The sequence below is a fragment of the Artemia sp. Qi Xiang Cuo genome, chromosome 10, assembly GCF_049724085.1.
Source record: "Artemia sp. Qi Xiang Cuo chromosome 10, ASM4972408v1, whole genome shotgun sequence".
Classification (NCBI taxonomy): domain Eukaryota; kingdom Metazoa; phylum Arthropoda; class Branchiopoda; order Anostraca; family Artemiidae; genus Artemia; species Artemia sp. Qi Xiang Cuo.
In genome coordinates, this window is record NC_142803.1 from 7786883 (window position 1) to 7807210 (window position 20328).

The window sequence follows — 20328 nt, forward strand, 5'->3', positions numbered from 1 at the left end:
TCTTCAAACGGAACTTTGAAAATCAATAGAATGTAAAAGTTACAAGGTAAACCACGGCCCCTTTGGGCGCCTTGAGACCCTTTGAGGACTGGGGGGGTTCCATCGGGGTTGGGGTGGGGGCATCGGAACCCTTTGGGGTTGTGGTAATGGTCCTCACGGCTAAACCACGACAAAGCACTAGTCTCGTGGAACTCAATTACCATTGAACTCAACCCCCGTGCAACTGAATCCCCCTTGTAACTGAACCCCTGTATAACCGAAACCCTCGTGCAACAGTATCCCCTTTAACTGAGCCCCCGTATAAAAACAGCGTCCTTCAAACGGAACTTTGAAAATCAAGAGAATGTAAAAGATACAAGGTAAACTACGGCCCCTTTGGGGGCCTAGAGAACCTTTGAGGACCGGGGGGGGGGTTCCCTGAGGGGTGGGGGGGGGGGGATTGGAGCCCTTTGGGGTTGTGGTAAGGGACCTCACGGCTAAACTACGACAAAGCACCACTCTCGTGGAACTCAATTCCCATTTAACTCAACTCCCGTGCACCTGACTCCTCCTTGTAACTGATCCCGTGTATAACCAACACCCCCCGTGCACCTGTATCCACTTTAACTGAACCCACGAGAAACTCACCCCTCTAAGCAACCCAACCCACTCAAACCACTTTTCAGCCAGTTCTTTTTAAATTGACAATATTTTTCAAACGTTACTTATGTATTATACAGAGCACATCGACGAGGTAAAGCTAGGTCAAGTCACAATGTCATTCTGTCGTTACTTTTCAATTAAGCTATTGAATACTTTCTAGCAATGTCTCTTGTAAGCGTCAAATCTATTAAGTATCTGAGCTTATTCTTTGTATTGTTGATGCAAGCATCTCATTCTTTAATTACCCGTGAGGCACTCTTAACCTTCGCAATGCCTTTACACAAATATCTTTTCGCAAAAAAAATTCGCAAATCTCGTAAACTAAAGACGTAATTACCCTTTTCAAAAACATTAGTCCTTCTATTAATTAACACATTAAGCGAAACCCGTCTTATAGAATCAAACATTCATGCTCCTATCTCAAAAAATGTAATTTATTTTAGTTTAATATCATTTTTTTTAAAAGCATATTATTAAAGTTTAAAAAAAAAAAACCTTATAACCAAATTTAAGATGAATGACCACGGATTTAACCTAAAAAATATTCAAATCCTAATCACCAATCAAGTTATACTCGTTCCTCTTGGCAAAGATGACCTGTAGAAATGTTTACCTATAGGACCGGTAGCATACTATATCTACCAGAAAAACCCAATTACTTGAAAATATACACACATATCCATGCCTCAGGCGTAGGTTTCCTTGTCCCTTTTCAATGCATTGGGGCTTTACTACTAATGCTTACATTTATATCATTAGTATAGATTTATTTTGACTAAGGCACTGTAAGGCCGCATATGGCACCATGGTACTTTTTATGTTATTACTTGAGTGGATATAGGTGGAAGATAAAACGGTGTACCATCGTACTCTCCATGGCCAAAACCTCTTAACTGGATGCTTAAAATCCCCCCCCCCTCGAATGCTGACCCCCCCCCCCTTTTCTTAGTAAGTAAAAACTGGAAAAAAACGAGTTTTGGACAAAATACGCCACAGTGAAAAAATATTTTCACTCAAATTCAAAGTTTATTAAGGAATAATAATAATTACTATTGACGTTTACCTCATCAATAGAAGTAAATTACAAAATCACACTTTCGAAAATTTTGAAAAAAAGCTTGAAACCCTAATGCGTCTTTTTTCTTCTTGTTTTCATAAGCGGTTGCGGGCCCCTGGGGCATTATAGAAGGTTTTAAATGTATAATAAAGCTAAGTTTTCACAACTAGGGTTTTATTTCCTCGCATATTGGCGTAGGCAGCCTCTTGTTTAAGGGGAGCCGAATCTGTTATGAAAAGCGAGGGAGGGGGGGGGGGTGATGAAGTCACAAAACCTCACATCGCTAGTAAGTTCTATCTTACCTTTTGAATTATTTATTTATCAATAATCACCAACAATTTAAAATAAAAATCATCGATTAGCTTTAACATTAATCGTCTTGGGTTACTTTTTTTTCGGGGGGGGGGGGTATTGTTTTGTTTGGTGATGTGAATTTATTATCTGTTAAGTGGAAAGTGCCCAAATGTAAATTGAATTTTAGTGAAGGTGGTACAATTCTCATCTTCTTACATCGTAGAAGAAAATCCTGTTGGTTGATAACATTTGCGACCAATTACGACCATTACGACCAATTGTGTCAAGTACAAGGTCACCAACAAATGTTTTGAGCAAGTGGTTAGTGTCAGTCTGTATACTACTTTTGTCTACACAAATTTCGTACATTTAGAATTCTTCGAATTTGGTTGAAAAACTGAACAAAGTAGATATTTCTTCGATTTCTTTGCTTTCAAGCTTCGAAATTTTATCAATGTACACAAATATTGATGTAGAAGCAGCCGAAACTCTTCTAGAAGGAAAGCTCTTAAGAAATTTTGATTTGATTAGTGGCAAAACCGATTTGGAAATGTCTGTAATTATGCATTTAGCAAGGCTGTGCAGTAAGTTCTCTTATTTTTTTTCAATTTAGAGGGGAGTATTTCGAACAAATAAATGGTTTACTTGCGGAAGCCTCTTTATCCTCTTTGTTAGTTAGTATCTTTTCGGATAGTGTTGAGATAATTGCGTTGGTTTCATTTCCTTAAACATGGTTTTTACGGCTGGTATATGGATGTCATAATTTTAGCATGGGATTATGGGGAGGAGGAATTAAAAGGATTTTTGGAGCATTTTAATTGTTTGGGAGGGGATTTAAAGTTTACTGTCGAATTGGAAGAGAATGGGAAACTTTCTTTTCCTTGATGTTCTTCTTTTGAAAAATCAAAATAGTCTGGATTTTAAAATTTACAGAAAACCGACAAATAAGAATAGATTTTTGTCTTATAGTTCCGGTCACGCTCGCCAAGTAAAAATTGGTTTGATCATTTCTTTCACTGATCGGATCCTTAGTATTTGCTCTCCAAAATTTGTTGAGGAGGAGTTGTCTTTTCTAAGGAAAATACTAATAAGTAACATGTATCCAGAATGGTTAATTAACCAGACTTTTTCAAAAAGAAGAAAAATGTTTCTAGAGATTTCTAAGGAAGTCTTGGAGACAACTCAGGAGAAGGAGATCTTTAGATCCTTACCATATGTACACGGGTTAAGTTAAAAACTTAAGAGAATTTTACAAAGCATTGGTCTAAGGGTAGCTTTAAACAGTAATAATACTTTGGGTAGTTTTCTAAATTTTGGGAAGGATCTAACTTCATTGGGGAAACAAAGTGGGGTTTATCAGATCCCATGTACTTGAGGAAGCTCATATGTGGGACGTACTAACCGGAGTTTGAAAATGAGATTATTATAACATAAAGATTCTATTTCTTCGGCTTTAAAGCAAGATTCTAAGTCTGAATATTTTACTTCAGCCCTTTCAGAACATATTTTTAATTTTCCAGACCATTTTATTTTGTTCGAGAATGTCTCTTTGATTTCTAGGGATCGGGGTTTAAAGCAACATTTTCGTGAAATTCTTGAAATAAAGAAAATCTTATTCAAGAATATTGCTTTGAATCGGGATACAGGTGAATATGGGCTGGACTCTATCTATGATTAAATAAAAAAAACAAGTTTTTTAAACTGAAAGTAAGGAGCGACATTAAAACTTAAAACGAACAGAAATTATTCCGTATATGAAGGGGGCTGTCCCCTCCTCAACGCCTCGCTCTTTACGCTAAAGTTTTTTTATTGTTTAAAAAAATAGAGTTGTGAGAAAGTCAAACTTTAGCGTAAAGAGCGAGGCGTTGAGGAGGGGACAGCCCCCTTCATATACGGAATAATTTCTGTTAGTTTTAAGTTTTAACGTCGTTCCTTACTTTCAGTTAAAAAAACTTGTTTTTTTTATTTAATTTTTGAACGTTTTTGAATTAATGCAGGTTTTGATTTTGGCTCACCGTACATGAATAATTAAAACAAAATTTGCATATTATATTTGGTTAAATGGCTTTCTCGAAACTTGTTTAATTTTATTTACGAACGTTTTTATTAGTAATAAATATACGTAACTTAGAATTAACTTACGTAACGAACTTCTATATTCATAAATTTTTAACACGTATATTAGGGGGTTCGCCCCCTAGTCAATACCATGCTCTTTAAACTATAGTTCGAATTTTTTTTCCAGTTCTTTAAAAATGACCTCTTAATCACAATCAGTTGATCAGTTGAAAAACTTGTTTTTTTTTATTTAATTCCTGATTTTTTTCTTTAATAATGCTGGGAAACCCGGCGCCCCCTTCATAGCAATGTCCCTTCCCCCATGAAAACTTCCTTCATGGAAAGATCCTTCCATATAGCCCCCGACCCTCTCCTTCCCCCACCTACCAGAAAAAATCTCCTCTGAAAAAGTCTGTATACTTCACAATAACCAATACTATATGTTAACATTGAGTAAAGTTTATAACTTTCAGCCCTCCCCCTGGGGACTTTGGGGGATCAAGTCATCCTAAAAGACATTTTATCATATTTTCGACCATGCTGAACAAAATGGCTATCTCAAAATTTTGATCGGGTGACTTTGGGGAAAAAAATGAGCGTGGGAGGGGGCCTAGTTGCCCTCCATTTTTTTTGGTCACTTAAAAAGGGCACTAGAACTTTTAATTTCAGTTCCAATGAGCCCTCCCACGATATTGTAGGACCACTGGGTCGATACGATGACCCCTGGGAAAAAAAAAACAAAAAACAAAACAAACAAATAAACACACATCCGTAATCTTTCTTCTGGCAAAAATGCAAAATTCCACATTTTTTGTAGATAGGAGCTTGAAACCTCTACAATATGGTTCTCTGGTATGCTGAATATGATGGTCTGATTTTGTTTAATGTTATATAACTTTTAGGGGGTCTTTCCCCCTTTTTTCGAAAATCAGCCAAATTTTCTCAGGCACCTAACTTTTGATGGGTAATATTAAACTTAATGAAACTTATATATTTGAAATCAGAATTAAAATTTGATTCTTTTGATGTATCTATTTGTATCAACATACCGTTTTCTAGAGTTTCGGTTACCATTTAGCCGGGTCGCTCCTTACTTACAGTTCGTTGCCACTAACTGTTTGATAATTAATTAAAATCCGACAGAGTAAAGTTCAATTCACCCAGTGTAGTTGACCTCTTTCCAAATGTTATATCATTGAACGCTAATGAACCGAATCCAAGAAGGTCAAAGAGAATAGCTCCCGCCTTTGCTTTGAAAAGAATTAGAGATTCAAACAATATGTAGTGTTATTTGATTTAGTATATAAACTTTTGTTTTAAATTTTTTTTATTTTAGTTTTACTACTGATGACGGTCACTGTATATGTGACCGAAATATCTGGTATTTTTGTGAATTTCTATTACATCACTGTCTATTAAAAGGATTTTATCCCTATTTGAACTTTTATTTATCGTCATGGAAAGGCAGTGTGGTCTCCGAAATTATCTAAGCTTCTAAGAATTCGATAACAGCTTCTAAGAACGGCTTCTTGTTCTAAGAATTCGACTCAATACTTTATATTATATTAAGTGTATATTAAATATCAAAATTGATGTATCTAAATATCGGACCGAAAATCAATATTGAATATTGAAACGTAAATATCGATATCGGAAACGATATTTGAAAATTTCTGTTAATTTCCAGCTTTTTCAACCATCTACCAGTAACATCCACCAGAAAAATTCCAACATACGAAAAGTTCTCGTTAATATCTAGGGTAAATTTGGAGTCCTAGGGGGGCAGCTGCCCCCTGCCCCTTCCCTACGCCCATGCTCCCACATCTTCAAGGTGCGCATGAATCAGCTATTGGTTTTGACGTCACACACAGGCCTGTCATTTGGAGGCAAGGGATTTTGATAATCAGCTATTAAAATGTTGAGGTCCAAGAAGAAAAGTAACGAAAGTTTACTTTCTAATGAGAAAGCTCCTATTAAATATACAAAAATACCAAGTTAAAAATTCTCTTTAGCATTGCAGCAGAAAAATTGCAACAATAATACCGGAAGTTCCTGTAATTTATTTTAACTATGCTTCTAACATTTTTTTAGCCGAATTTATTCTTTACAATTTTTTTTATACATTTAAAGTTCACATAGCCGAGAAAAACGAGGGTAGTGTCAGCCAGTGGAACAATATGAAGGGAAAATAAGGAGATATTTCGATAAAGATTTCCGCCAAGTCGTCCTGAGTGCTAATAAAAAATAAAAAACGAAAAAAAAAACAGTATATATTTGTCTTATATATTTTATTTAGTTAGTTTAGTGTGTATTTGTCTCTTGTGAAGTTTACTTCAAAAGGTCAGATTTCGTTGTTTTTTTTCGTTTTTTATTTTTTCTTAGTAATGAGGATGACTTGGTGGAGGTCCTTGTTGAAATAACTGTTTTTTTTGGCTGCATATTGTTCCACTGGCTGACACTACCCTCGTTTTTCTCGGCTGTTCAATTTTATTTTTCGTTTATTATTTTTTTCTTCTTTGTTTCATGCACCATGCATAGCCGGTATAGTCTTGAAATGTATTTACCCCATTTTCTAAAATCTCTGTATATTTCATATAAAGCAATATTTAATAAATAATTGTATTTTATATGTCTGCAACTCCTCAAAGATACCGATGGTAATATATCCCTTGAACCCTCTATGTGACCGAAATTAATTTTTTTTTTTTTTGCGGAAAACCTGAAGAGAGATGCGAAGTAAAGACTATGTTTACTGCCCTATTAACAAAAATTAAGTTAACTTCTTTAGTGTCTTCGCCTAAGTTAGACAAATATCTTTTTGTAAAGTTTATTGTATGTAACTAAAAAACCTAAAAACAAAACAAATAATTGAAAAAAAAATAAGCTTTTATGATTGAAATAAAGAGCGAAGTTGAACCTTAAAACGAACAAAATTGTTACTTCGTAGTTTACTCAGCAAATATTTGCAATATTGGTTAAATTAACTGACTCGTGAAATTTCCCTATGTTTGTAGAATTCTGAAAAACTGGCGCTTAACTGAAAACACAAAATCGATACGACTCAGGGCGCTAGAATAGGTTTGAAAATTAATGTTAAGAAGACTAAGTCACTATGGCTAGGATGAAAAGGTGACGTTGGGTAATGAAAAGATTGATCAAGTGGGCAGCCTCACTTACCTTGATAGTATTATTAGTAAAGATGGCGGGAGCAGTGAAGATGTTAAAAATAGAATAGCCAAGGCTCAGGGTGTTTTTTCACAGTTAAAAAAAGTTTGGAAAAATAGGAAGATTAGTCTGCAAACCAAGATTAGAATATTAGGAGCTACAGTTATGACAGTAGTCAAATATGCCTCTGAAGCATAGGCGCTTCGAAAAGCGGATGAGGATTTGCTAGATGTTTTCCAGAGAAAAGGCTTTAGGATTGTTCTGGGTACCCGGCTGACTGACCGTATTTCGAACAATAGGCTGCACAAAAAATGTGGTTCAATACCGCTCTCTAGGGCTATAATGAAAGAAAGGTTGAGATGGCTTAGGCATGTTGTGCGGATGAAGGATGGCATATTGCCGAAGGTTGTTCTTTTCGGCCAACCGTCTAGGGCTAAACGGAAAGCGGGTCGTCCTCGTTTGGGGTGGCAGGACGTCATAAAGAAATATTTAAAGGAAACGGGAACTTCGTGGGAGGGTGTAAAAAGGGAGGCTTTGAAAAGATTGGGATGGAGTAGGAGCGTGCGTAGCTGTGTTGGCCTCAGGTGGCTTGGTGCTGCGATGAGCTGATATTAGTAGTAGTTAGTAGATACGACTAAACAGGATCGGGAGAAAAAAAAGTCCTCAAGTAGTCAGCAGAAAATAAAAGACTAATTTATATCGCTCTCAATAATCTTCAGCCGGCCCTGAAACCAAAAATTTTTAGCATAAAGTTTTTATTTTCTAAAAATAAATCTAGCTCAGTTTTCAGTAAAGCTCTAGTTCTCTACAAATTCTACATTATAAAAATTTCTACAATTATCGAGAAATATCAAGAGTCAATGTTACGAAAATCTTAGTACGTCATGGTTTCTTCTGTCCGGAAATCGCTCTATTCTTCTGTATAGGATTCAAAAAACAATTTTTCATTAATAGGAATTATTTTCTCCTTTCAAATTATTAAAAAATGTAGTTTCTGGAGGGGGGGGGGTATGATCCACCAGCCCTCATCATAAAACTATTGCTACATAAAGCAAAGTCTTGAAAGAAGCATATACAACTATGCCATATTGGTTTATGTCTGCATTTCCTGTTGTATTTCTACTATATAAGCACAATTTTTTTTTACGATAAAATTTTACGATTTTTTTTCCCTACACAATAAATTTCAATTTTCATATATAAAAGCGGAGATCCCTGTTTGATATTCAGTTCTATGTTTTGTCTGATACATCGGTTTAAGCATCAAGCCTCTTGGCTTTCTAAACATAAATAGTGAACTTATAACTTCTGCATGCTTCAATAATCTCCAGGGTTCCATTAAGTAACTGAAAAAATAATAATACCTATTTTATTATTTCAGCCTGGGGAGTTTTAAGCATAACAAAATCGTTTTTACTTGAACGCCAAAAGCCGTCAATTTGAAAGTGTCAATTAACAAATTGGATTCGATTCTATAATAAAGTAGGCTTTCCCGTGCCAGAATGAGGATTTTGGAGAAGATTTTTGCTAAGAGTACGTTCTGCATTTTTGAACCTCTAACCTTGACTCATAAGTTTGGACTTCACTGTCTCCGATTAAGTATAGCTCTAATACTGGAACGATACCAACAGGCAGTAAGTCTGTTCAAATCTTTGGTGTGAAGTCGAAGTCACTGGGATTTTCTGGATTCTTTTTATTTCGTAAAGAAGAAGGTAAAATTATTGCAATGATTTGTCTTACGATTAGGTGTTAGGAAATATATAAATGTTGAAGGTAGGGGTTGTCAAAGGTTTCTCAGATGATGATGATGATGATGATGGTTTCTCAGACATTGTCAATCAACACAACATAGTTGATTACTATATATCACTCCATAAGAAGCGAGTCTGACCTAGTATATGTCATTTTTTCTCACTCGATTGGCCAAGAAATTGAACCACGACCTTGATTGAACCAAAAAAGTGTAAAATATTTACCACCCAAAATTTTATTATTTTTAGACCCCTCATCTAAGACTTTTCTAAAATGATACTGCTACTAAAAACTTATTGCAGCTCAAAGACATATGAGTCCAAAGAAGCAACGCCCCCCCCCCATTCACCCCAATCTGTTCAAATCTTTAATTCATTCCATGAGGTTCTAACTTCCTTTAAAAGCTTTCGTGTGACCTCTTCCCACACCTTTTGAGAGGTCTTGTTTATTGTTTGGCTTCAAATGGACGACCTAGAAGGCCACGAAATGGCTCAAACTTCGAAAGAGCAAACTCAAACAGCCCCTCTATAGCAACAACAGTTTTGCCCTTAAACGTAGGGCATTAGAACTATACTAATTTTCCCTCTTATACTATGGTGGTATAGTAAAAACTTCCAATGAGAAAAATACACTACACAGAACAAAACCTACTTGGATAAGTTGCGTCAATTGTATTTTATTGGTAGTGGTTTTTATTTGTCTTTAGTTTTAATTTGGTTTTTTATCTGGTTCTTCTTGTATTTCTCTTGTGCGGAAGACGCCTAGTTTGATACAGGCGAAATATCCGCATTGTTTTAGTTTTTCATCTTTTTCTCTACTGCCTTTCGCAGTCTCGTTTGTCGTTTTTCCATTAATTTTTTTCTCTCTTTATTAATTTCTTATAATTTTTATGATACAATTTTGGAAAAAAATAACAGACAATAAACGAGATTGGTACAGTAGGTCCAGTAAAGTTGCTCTATCGCTTTACTGTTATATTTATCAAACAGTTCGTGTAACGAACTTTAAGTAAGGAGCGACCCGGCTCAATGGTAACCGAAACTCTAGAAAACGTTTTTGATACCAATAGATACATCAAAAGAATCAAATTTCAATGCTGAATGCAAATATATAACTTTCATCAAGTTTAGTCCGACCCATCAGAAGCTACGCGGCTGAGAAAATTTTGATGTTTTTCGAAAAAAGGGGGAAAGACCACCTAAAAGCTCTAGAACCTTAATAAAAATCACACCATCGTATTCAGCGTATCAGAGAACCCTACTGTAGAGGTTTCAAGCTCCTATCTACAAAAATGTGGAATTTTCCATTTTTTGCCAGAAGAAAGATCACGGATGCGTTTTCATTTATTTATTTTTTCCCAGGGGTGATCGTATCGACCCATTGGTCCTAGAATATCGTGGGAGGGCTCATTCGATCGGAAATTAAAAGTTCTACTCCCTTTTTAAGTGACAAAAAATGGAGGGCAGCTAGGCCCCCTCCCAGGCTCATTTTTTTCCCAAAGTCACCTGATCAAAATTTTGAGACAGCCATTTTGTTCAGCATAGTTAAAAATATGATAACTATGTCCTTTAGGTTGACTTAATCCCTAAAAGTCCCCGGGGAGAGGGCTGAAAGTTATGAACTTTACCCAATGTTAACATATAGTGTTGGTTATTAGGAAGTATACAGACGTTTTCAGGGGGGATTTTTTCTGGTAGTAGGGGGGTGGGTGGGTCGAGGGTTATGTGGGAAGATCTTTCCATGAAGGAAGTTTTCATGGGGGAAGGGACATTGCTATGAAGGGGGCGCCGGATTTCCCAGCATTATTAAAAAAAAGATCATATATTAAATATAAAAAAAAAACAAATTTTCCAACTGAAAATAAGGAGTAACATCAAAACTTAAAATGAACAGAAAATATTACGTGTATGATTGGGTTCACCCCCCAGTCAATACCTCGCTCTTTAAGCCAAAGATTTTTTAGTGATTTCATAAGAGCTATTCATTCTAAATAACGGCCTTTGTGATTAAGGGGTCATTTTTAAAGATTTGGAACAAAATTCGAACTTTAGCTTAAAGAGCGAGGTATTGACCAGGGGGCGAGCCCCCTAATACACGTAGTGAAAATATATGAATATAGAAGTTCGTTACGTAAGTTAATTCGTTAGTTACGTATATTTATTACTAATAAAAACGTTCGTAAATAGAATTAAGCAACTCCTTAGGAAGCCATTGAACCAAACAAAAGAAAAACGAATATTCAAATTTTGTTTTAATTATTATGTATGATGAGCCAAAATTGAAATCTGCATTATTTCAAAAACGTTTACAAAGTAAATAAAAAAAAACAAGTTTTTTTAACTGAAAGTAAGGAACGACGTTAAAACTTAAAAAGAAAAGAAATTATAACGTATATTAAAGTGGCTGTCCCCTGCGCAACGCCGCCCTCTTGTAGCTCAAGGTTGACTTTCTCACAAAACTTATTTTTTTAAAAAACAAAAAAAAAACTTTCTCGAAAATAGCGCGGCTCGGCGGAGGGGACAGCCCATTTAAAATAAGTAAAATTTTCTGTTCTTTTTAAGTTTTAACGTCGTTCCTTACTTTCAGTTAAAAAAACTTGTTTTTTTTATTTAATTCTATTAAAAACGATGTTGGAAAGCTCAGTCAAGAAATAATAATTGGGGTGCAATAATTTTTCCGTAATCTAACACTCACCCCTATTTTGGGAAAAAAAACAGACAATAAACGAGATTGGTACAGTGGGTCCGGTAAAGTTTCTCTATCGCTTTATTGTTATATTTATTCTATTAAAAACGAAGTTGGAATGCTCAGTAAGGAAATAATAATTGGGGTACAATAATTTTTCCGTAATCTAACACTCACCCCTAAATTTTGTAAGCATAAAAAATGTGTCTAACAAGAAAAGAACCTTGATTTTTTCTCTCTCTTTGTTAATTTCTTATAATTTTTATGAGAAAATTTTTGGGGAAAAACGGACAATAAACGAGATTAGTACAGTGGGTCCGGTAAAGTTTCTCTATCGCTTTATTGTTATATTTATTCTATTAAAACGATGTTGGAATGCTCAGTCAGGAAATAATAATTGGGGTGCAATAATTTTTCCGTAATCTAACGCTCACAAGAGAAACTTAAAAAAGCCTCATTCGATTGGAAATTCAAAGGTCTAGTACCCTTTTTAATAGTTGAAAGTGATTGGAGGGCAACTAGCCCTCTCCCCCACACCTCTCCCCCAATGAATGTGCATTGTCAGTTTAATATACATATACTGATATTTAGCAATTAAAATGTTAATATTATTTGATTTATTAAAGTCACCCCTAAATTATGTAAGCATAAAAATGTGTCTAACAAGTAAAGAACCTTGATCTTTTCTCTCTCTTTGTTAATTTTGTATAATTTTTATGAGAAAATTTTGGAAAAAAACAGACAATAAACGAGATTGGTACAGTGGGTCCGGTAAAGTTTCTCTATCGCTTTATTGTTATATTTATTCTATTAAAAACGATGTTGGAATGCTCAGTCAGGAAATAATAATTGGGGTGCAATAATTTTTCCGTAATCTAACACTCACCCCTAAATTTTGTAAGATTAAAAAATGTGTCTAACAAGAAAAAAACCTTAAAAATAAAAAATAAATAAAAAGAGAATATTAAGCTGAAAGTTATAATATACCGCTTCGTCATAAATGAAAAAACTAGTGCATATTTTCGAGAAAGAATAAATCGATAGCTAACAAAATAAGGAATTTACCTTTATTTATAGATTTTCTCAATCAAATCATCCACCTTCGTCAATCATCCCTAAACTTTTCCATATCAGTACAGCTTTTTTCTAGTTGTAGATAAAGACATTCAAAAGATGTACTTATTACTGGCCCAGAAAATTCTTTTAACTTAATTATGATTTTTTTTCCTATTTTTTAGTTTCCTAATTTTATTCGTATTTTAAAGAAACGCAGGTAGGATTTTGTACACATAACAAATCTCCCAATCTGGAATATTCGTTTTGCGTCGGAAATCGTATACGAGAGAGATGATCGTAACTTATTTATATTCACAACAACCTGGTAGGTCCAACAAAAGGTATGAAAAAAATGTGACAATGTGAGCTCAATTGGAAGCTCAGTCTTAAGTTTTTTCAAACTGTAATTAAGGAGCGACTCGGTGCAATAGTAACTAAAACTCTATGTAGATTAAAATTCCGTGGAATTTTTATTACAATCGATAGACCAAAGAATTGTCTTTTTATGATGATTTAACATTATGAATTTCATTGAGTTCGATTTTACTCATGAGATGCTACGAGCAAAAGAAAATTTGCTTCGTTTTTGAAAATTGTGAGAAACATCTTTAAAAGTCAAACGATATTGATGAAAATCACACTATCAGATTCAGCATATCAAAAATCCTTTTATAGAAGTTTCAAACTCCTACCTTCAAAACTGTGGAGTTTTTCATTTTTTTCAAGAAGAATGATGACGGATGTGTGTTTTTTCCCAGGATCGTCATATTGAATCAATGGTCCTGGAAAATCGAGAAAGGGCTAATTAGAAAGGAAACTAAAAGCTCTAATGCCTTTTTTAAGTGAACGAAAAATATTGTAGGGTAACTAGCTCCCCTCCTATGTCCTTTATCCAAAAGGGAGATCCAATCCCAATTTTGAGACTTTTTGGCACAATTCTTGAAGAAAGACAGCTCAAACCCGATGACCGTTGAATTTGAATGAGAAGTTATTTTAGGGAGGTTTAAGACTTGAGCACAAAGAGAGAGGGTTGAGGAACGGGGGGCCCAATCATATACAAATAATTTAAGTTGAAGAAACTTTTTTTTTCTTATTTAGTCCCTCAAAGAAAGGAGGTCATATTTATCAACAGTCAGGGAAAGTCCAATGCTATAGAGGAAAGAGGTAGTTAAATTAAAAGAATCAGAAAGCTCCTTCAGTTAGACTGGAAAGTCTAACTGAACTGGAAATGGAACGGAACTGGAAAGTCTAACTGAACACTGGAAAGTCCAATGCTATAGAGGAAAGAGGTAGTTAAATTAAAAGAATCAGAAAGCTCCTTCAGTTAGACTGATTAGGAGAATGGCATCTGCAGAAAGTAAGTATTGGTCATCAGAAATTATAGAAATAGGAGACGGAAGAATATTCAGTTCATTAGATGGACAAAATTTAAAAATAGGAGAGATAAAACCCCCTTTGTTTCAAGCCTGGTCAAACTAAAGAATGTAAATAAAGAGCATCCTAGCCTCATCAGTAGGGGTTTTTTTCCAAGGAACTCAGCGTGTGTCTTGTTGATGGGCAGGGGAAGATCCTCCAGGTATGTAGGGTACCCTCTATGTGAAAAGGAAACGAAGACAAAGAAGAGGCACAGTCCTAATGGACCCATTATTGGAACTGAGTCACCCTCCTTGGGGGTCATAAATACATGTGGATGAGAAATGTTACAAATTAAGTAGAACCTGCCAGCGCGTGGAAACATCTCATGAGATGCAAGGCCTATCCCAGGGATGGATTAAATTGTGCTACTTACAATTTTATTACAAGATACCGTCATGGGGGGCCTCTGCATGTTGACGGAGAAAAGTGACTAACAGGCGCTTCGAGAAGTACATACAAGTGCTACCATGTCCAGGGAAACCAAAAATGCTTGTGATTTGTGATTTGATTTGACCTGACTCAAGAAAGATTGTAGATAAATCGTCCTATAGAGGCCTGGTTCATGCCTGGTCACAAGAAGTAGCTCCAATACGGCTGGCGAGGATAGATTAGTAATTAAGATGGATAAATAAGATGAGGATGGATTAGTAAGTAAGTTACACAGATCATCACAGTTACAAGACGGAGAAAAAGAATACCATTCGAAGTCATAGAATAGTAGGTTTGTGTATGCACAACTGAGTTGAGCTTTGAACAAATCAAAAGTATATATATACAGGCCTTTGACTTTTTCCAAAGCTTAGTGTAACAGAGAATAAGGAACTCCATAGGCGCGCTGACAGTCTAAATCTCTCTGAAACCCATATGAAGAAACTTGATTACCTGTCTCAATATATAGAAAAAATGTTAGGTACCTGAAATTCAACCCATGCCACCCAATCATAGGCAGCGCAATCGCGCTGCCTAAGTAAAGAACGATGCGGGCGCAATGTATTATTTTTTTTTTTCGTGGTCTTAGACCAGGGCAGTTCGTATCGAAGGAGTTTATTTGATTGGAAATTGAAATTTCCCTTTTTAATAGTTGAAAGTGAGAGGAGAGTAATTAACCCCCCTCTCACGCCCACCATTTCCCTAAAAACATTCAATCAAGGTATAGAGATAGCCATTTTGTTCAACGTAGTTGGAAGCTTTGGAAATTATGTATTTATGGATGAAAAACCCCCCAGGGTAAAGGTTATAAGTTATGCCCTGGGGGCATATAAGGTTTTTTATAGACAGAGTTGTCGTAAAAACTTCAAAAGGGGCTCATTAGATTGGAAATTGAGAGGGCTAGGGCCCTTTTTAATAGTAGAAAGTGAGAGGAGAGTAATTAACCCCCCTCTCACGCCCACCATTTCCCCAAGAACATTCAATCAAAGTATATAGATAGCCATTTTGTTCAACGTAGTTGAAAGTTCTGGAAATTATGTATTTAAGGATCACAGACCTCCCAGGGCAAAGGTTGTAAGTTACGACCTGGGGGCATATAAGGTTTTTATAGACAGAGTTGTCGCAAAAACTTCAAACGGGGCTCATTAGATTGGGAATTGAGAGGGCTAGTGCCCTTTTTAATAGTCGAAAGTGAGAGGAGAGTAATTAACCCCCCTCTCACGCCCACCATTTCCCCAAGAACATTCAATCAAAGCATATAGATAGCCATTTTGTTCAACGTAGTTGAAAGTTCTGGAAATTATGTATTTAAGGATCACAAACCCCCCAGGGCAAAGGTTGTAAGTTATGCCCTGGGGGCATATAAGGTTTTTTATAGACAGAGTTGTCGCAAAAACTTCAAACGGGGCTCATTAGACTGGAAATTGAGAGGGCTAGTGCCCTTTTTAATAGTCGAAAGTGATTGGAGGGTAACTAACCCCCCTCTCACACCCACCATTCCCCCAAACACATCCAATCAAAATTTTCAGATAGCCATTTTGTTCAAGGTAGTAGAAATTTCTGAAAATTAAGTCTTTGAGGATGACAGCCCCCCTCCCCCAGCCCTCAGGACAAGGGTTGTAAGTTATGCCCTGGGGGCATATAAGGTTTTCATTGAAAGTGTTGTCGTAGAAACTTCAAAAGGGCTCATTTAGTTGGAAATTGAAAGGGCTAGTGCCTTTTTTAATGGTTGAAAGTGATTGGAGAGCGACTGACCCCCCTCTCAAGCCCATCATTTTCCCAGACATATCCAATCAAAATTTTGAGATAGCGATTTTCTTTGACGAATTTGAAAGTTCTGTAAATTAGGTCTTAGAGGATGACATCTACCCTAACAGCCCTTAGGCTAAGGGTTGTAATTTATGGCCTGGGGGCATATAAGGTGTTTTTTTAGAAAGCGTTGTCGTTTCAAAAAGGGCTCATTCGATTGGAAATTGAAAGGTCTAGTGCCCTTTTAAATAGTCGAAAGTGATTGGAAGGCTTGACATTTTTATAGTAAAGGCCGATGTGGGTATAACGTATTAATTTTTATTTTTTTTTTCAGACCAGGGCACTTCGTATCGAAGGAGTTGTCGTGGGAACTTCGAAAAGGGCTCATTCGATTGAAAATAGAAAGGGCTGATGCCCTTTTTAATAGTCGAAAGTGATGGGAGGGCAAATAATCCCCCTACCACGCCCCCCCTCCCATTTTCCCATTACCTTTAAAAACTAAATGCTGCCTTAAGATTAAATCAAAATGCACTGTGTTAATACTAATTCCCAATAAGGCATCTCATCAGTATCCCAAGAACGACTGAGGGTATTATATTCAAACTTTTGGGGCTACTTCTGCTCTTAAAATTTAACCAAATCAAAAAAGCGTAAGTGTATCCAAGGTATTAAAGAAGGTAAACAGATTTTTTTGCGAATGGTATCAAGTTTTCCATTCCAGGTCAACTAGAGGAGGTATGAAACTAAATTAAACACTACTATTTCTGTCCAGATTTTTAAAAGGATGTATGTTGTTAAAAATTGCTGAAAATTTTTCTCCAGCATACAAATAGCAGGCCAAACTATAAATTTTAAAAAAACGAAAAGATTTAAAGTATTATTTTCTTTTTCCCTGAAAAGACTATGTCAATATAAAACGAAAATAAATTAATTAAAAAACCTTTTCCACAAAATAAGTTTTTCAAAGAAACGTAAAGAACTCCATAAAACAAAAACGAGCAAAAATAAAATCAAATATCTACCAATCATGAAACTATCACAAATCAGCATCGATAAATAAATGAAACCCAAAACGAACAGAAGTTACAATAAATAACCGAGTCAAACTCAAAACGAGCAGAAATTAACATAAGTTGGGCTCAAAACCCCTATGCCTTCCTATGCCAGAACATAATTTGCACTTTACTGAAAAAATACAGATGAATGTGCATTATCAGTTTAATATACATATACTGATTTTTAGTAATCAAAATGTTAATATTATTTGATTTATTAAGTTTATAATAGTAAAAACATTTATATTTTTTATAAATGTGTTATAAAGGTTTTTATAAATGATTTTATTGAATAAGGAATAATTTTCGTTTTTTTAAGTTTTAATGCCTTTCTTAACTTTCATTTGAAAAGAAACTGATTTTTTATTGAGCAGAAACTGGTCTCAAGGCTTGTCAGACCTTGTTGGTTTCAGGATTTCATGGTTATTTTGGTCAAATTATTTTAGGTCTTTTTTAGAGTCAGAGAAACAATTGAAATTCATGCAAACGTCTAACTTCAAATATAAAGTGAATTACAATGACCTTACATCGCATATATATTTTTTTGAAATAGTTGTTTAACAGGAATTAAGTCTGAGGGTATTCTTATCTGATACTATGGGATGGGGGACATTGAGTAAAGAGGGACTTTTATGTCTGGCGAAGCAAAAAATGGTGGAGAGGCTCTAAAAGCTAAAGTAAATTTAGTAAAAAATAAAAAAATTCAAACACTTAAAAACTTTCACCCAAGGAGATTCCTTTGTTATGCAAATGAATATATATGCAAACACCATGTTTTAGGTTTTATGCCCAATTTGTCAATCTTAAAAGAAAGGTCAGCATATTAAGATTACTTTGAATTGTACATTGAGCTCAAATATAGCCCCATTTTTGGGGGGATATCCCTGACCACTGAGCACAAAGGCTTCAATAGAATTATTGGTTGTAGACTTTTGAAAGTCATGATGTGAGTGGAAAATAGCTGTTCCAATGAGAAAGATTCAAATATACAAAAACATGTTTCTGAACTCCCTGATATACCCTTGATTTGATATTGAATTAATTGAAAAACAAATCCATAAAAAAGTATCTCAAAGAAAAGTAAAGAGCCACATTAAACCGAAGATGAGCAGAAATCAAGTCAAATAGTTTTTCAACAGTAAAATTGCCACATACCTCTATCAAAAAATAAATGAAACCTAAAATGATTAGAAATTACAATAAATTACCAATCAAACTCAAAACGAGTAGAAATTACCACAAAGACGAGTAGGCTTGCGCCCCCTGAGCATTCTAAAGATGTGAGGATAATTACACTTTACTGAAATTTTTTATGTTGAGCTATGTGTTTGCCCTGAAAGTGTCAACTTCATACTCTTGGCCTTTTGGTTAGTTCAAAATGCCTAAAATTGTCAACTTATTACTCTAAGTTTTTCCTGAAATATTGCTGATACTGACTTTTGACAACCTGTGTACACGTAGTATGTTTTGATTTAGTTCAACATACCCCTCAATGTTTCCAGGAAATTCACCCGAATACACTTACCCTTCTTAAATGTAGTGGACTAGCGGTAGAACTAGGGTTAGCGGTAGAACTAGCGGTAGAACTAGCGGTAGACTAGCGGTAGAACTAGCGGTAGACTAGCGGTAGTACCATGCACATAGCGCCTTTTGATTACTTCAACATACTCCGTAATACGTAGGTGACTTCGAAGACCACACTGCCTTTCCATGACGATAAACTACTACTACTACTAACAACTCCCCGCAGCACCAAGCCGCCTGAGGCCAACACAGTTACGCACGCTCCTCCTCCATCCCAATCTATTCAAAGCCTCCCTTTTTACACCCGCCCACGAAGTTCCCATTTCCTTTAAATCTTTTTTTATGACGTCCTCCCACCCCAAACGGGGACGACCTGCTTTCCGTTTAGCCCTAGATGGTTGGCCGAAAACAACATTCTTCGGCAATCTGTCATTTTTAATCCGCACAACGTGCCCTAACCACCTCAACCTTACTTTCATGATAGCCATAAAGGACGGTCTTGAATCACATTTTTCGTATAGCCTATTGTTTGAAATACGTTCAGTCAATTGGGTACCCAGAGTAATTCTTAAGCAGTGTCTCTTAAAAAAATCTGGCATTTCTTCATCCGCTTTTCGGAGCGTCCATGCTTCAGAGCCATATTTGACCACTGTCATCTCTGTAGCTTCTAATATTCTAATCTTGGTTAGCAGACTTATTTTCCTATTCTTCCAGACTTTTTTTAACTGGGAAAAAAACACCCTGAGCCTTGGCTATTCTACTTTTAACATCCTCACTGCTCCCACCATCTTTACTAATAATACTACCAAGGCAAGTAAAGCTGCCCACCTGCTCAATCTTATCATTACCCAACGTCACCTTTTCATCTTCACTTATTCCTAGCCTTAGTGACTTAGTTTCTCTAACATTAATTTTCAAACCAATTCTAGCACCCTGAACTCGCAAAACCTCTAAAACTTCATTCATTTTGCTCACACTTTCATCTAGGATGCTTAAATCATCAGCATAATCCAAGTCCAGGAGACTTGATCCTCCCCATTTGATTCCGTGGTCTCCCATTGCCTTTCCTGTGCTCCTTAAAACAAAGTCCATCAAAATAATCCATATAAAGGGGGATAGAACACAACCCTGCTTAACTCCTGATTTAATACAAAACCAGCTGCTAACCTCATTTCCTACCTTAACCGCAGCAGTGTTATTCTATTACTTAGCATTAATCACTTTAATGTATTTGTCTGGTATACCGTACAAGGATAAAACCTTTACTAAAGCTCTTCTATCAGCAGAATCGAACCCTTGCTCATAATCTATAAAACCGAGGACCAAAGGGGTTTGAAAGCTCAGACACTTTTCAACTATTAGCCTAACAGTGAATATTTGGTCGATACATTCTCCACCTTTTATAAAACCGCACTGTTCTTCTCTTAAAATTTTGTCTACGGAATC

General features: G+C 35.7%; 1 protein-coding gene across 1 annotated transcript in view; it reads left to right on the top strand.

The window, feature by feature from the left end:
• Nucleotides 1–8789: 8789 nt before the first annotated feature.
• LOC148947432 (uncharacterized) overlaps nucleotides 8790–20328 on the top strand; it is a 105546-nt gene continuing 94007 nt past the window's right edge. The window contains exon 1 of the mRNA XM_089095884.1: nucleotides 8790–8928. The gene's annotated coding sequence lies outside the window, so the exon portion shown is untranslated. The remainder of the gene's footprint in view (nucleotides 8929–20328) is intronic.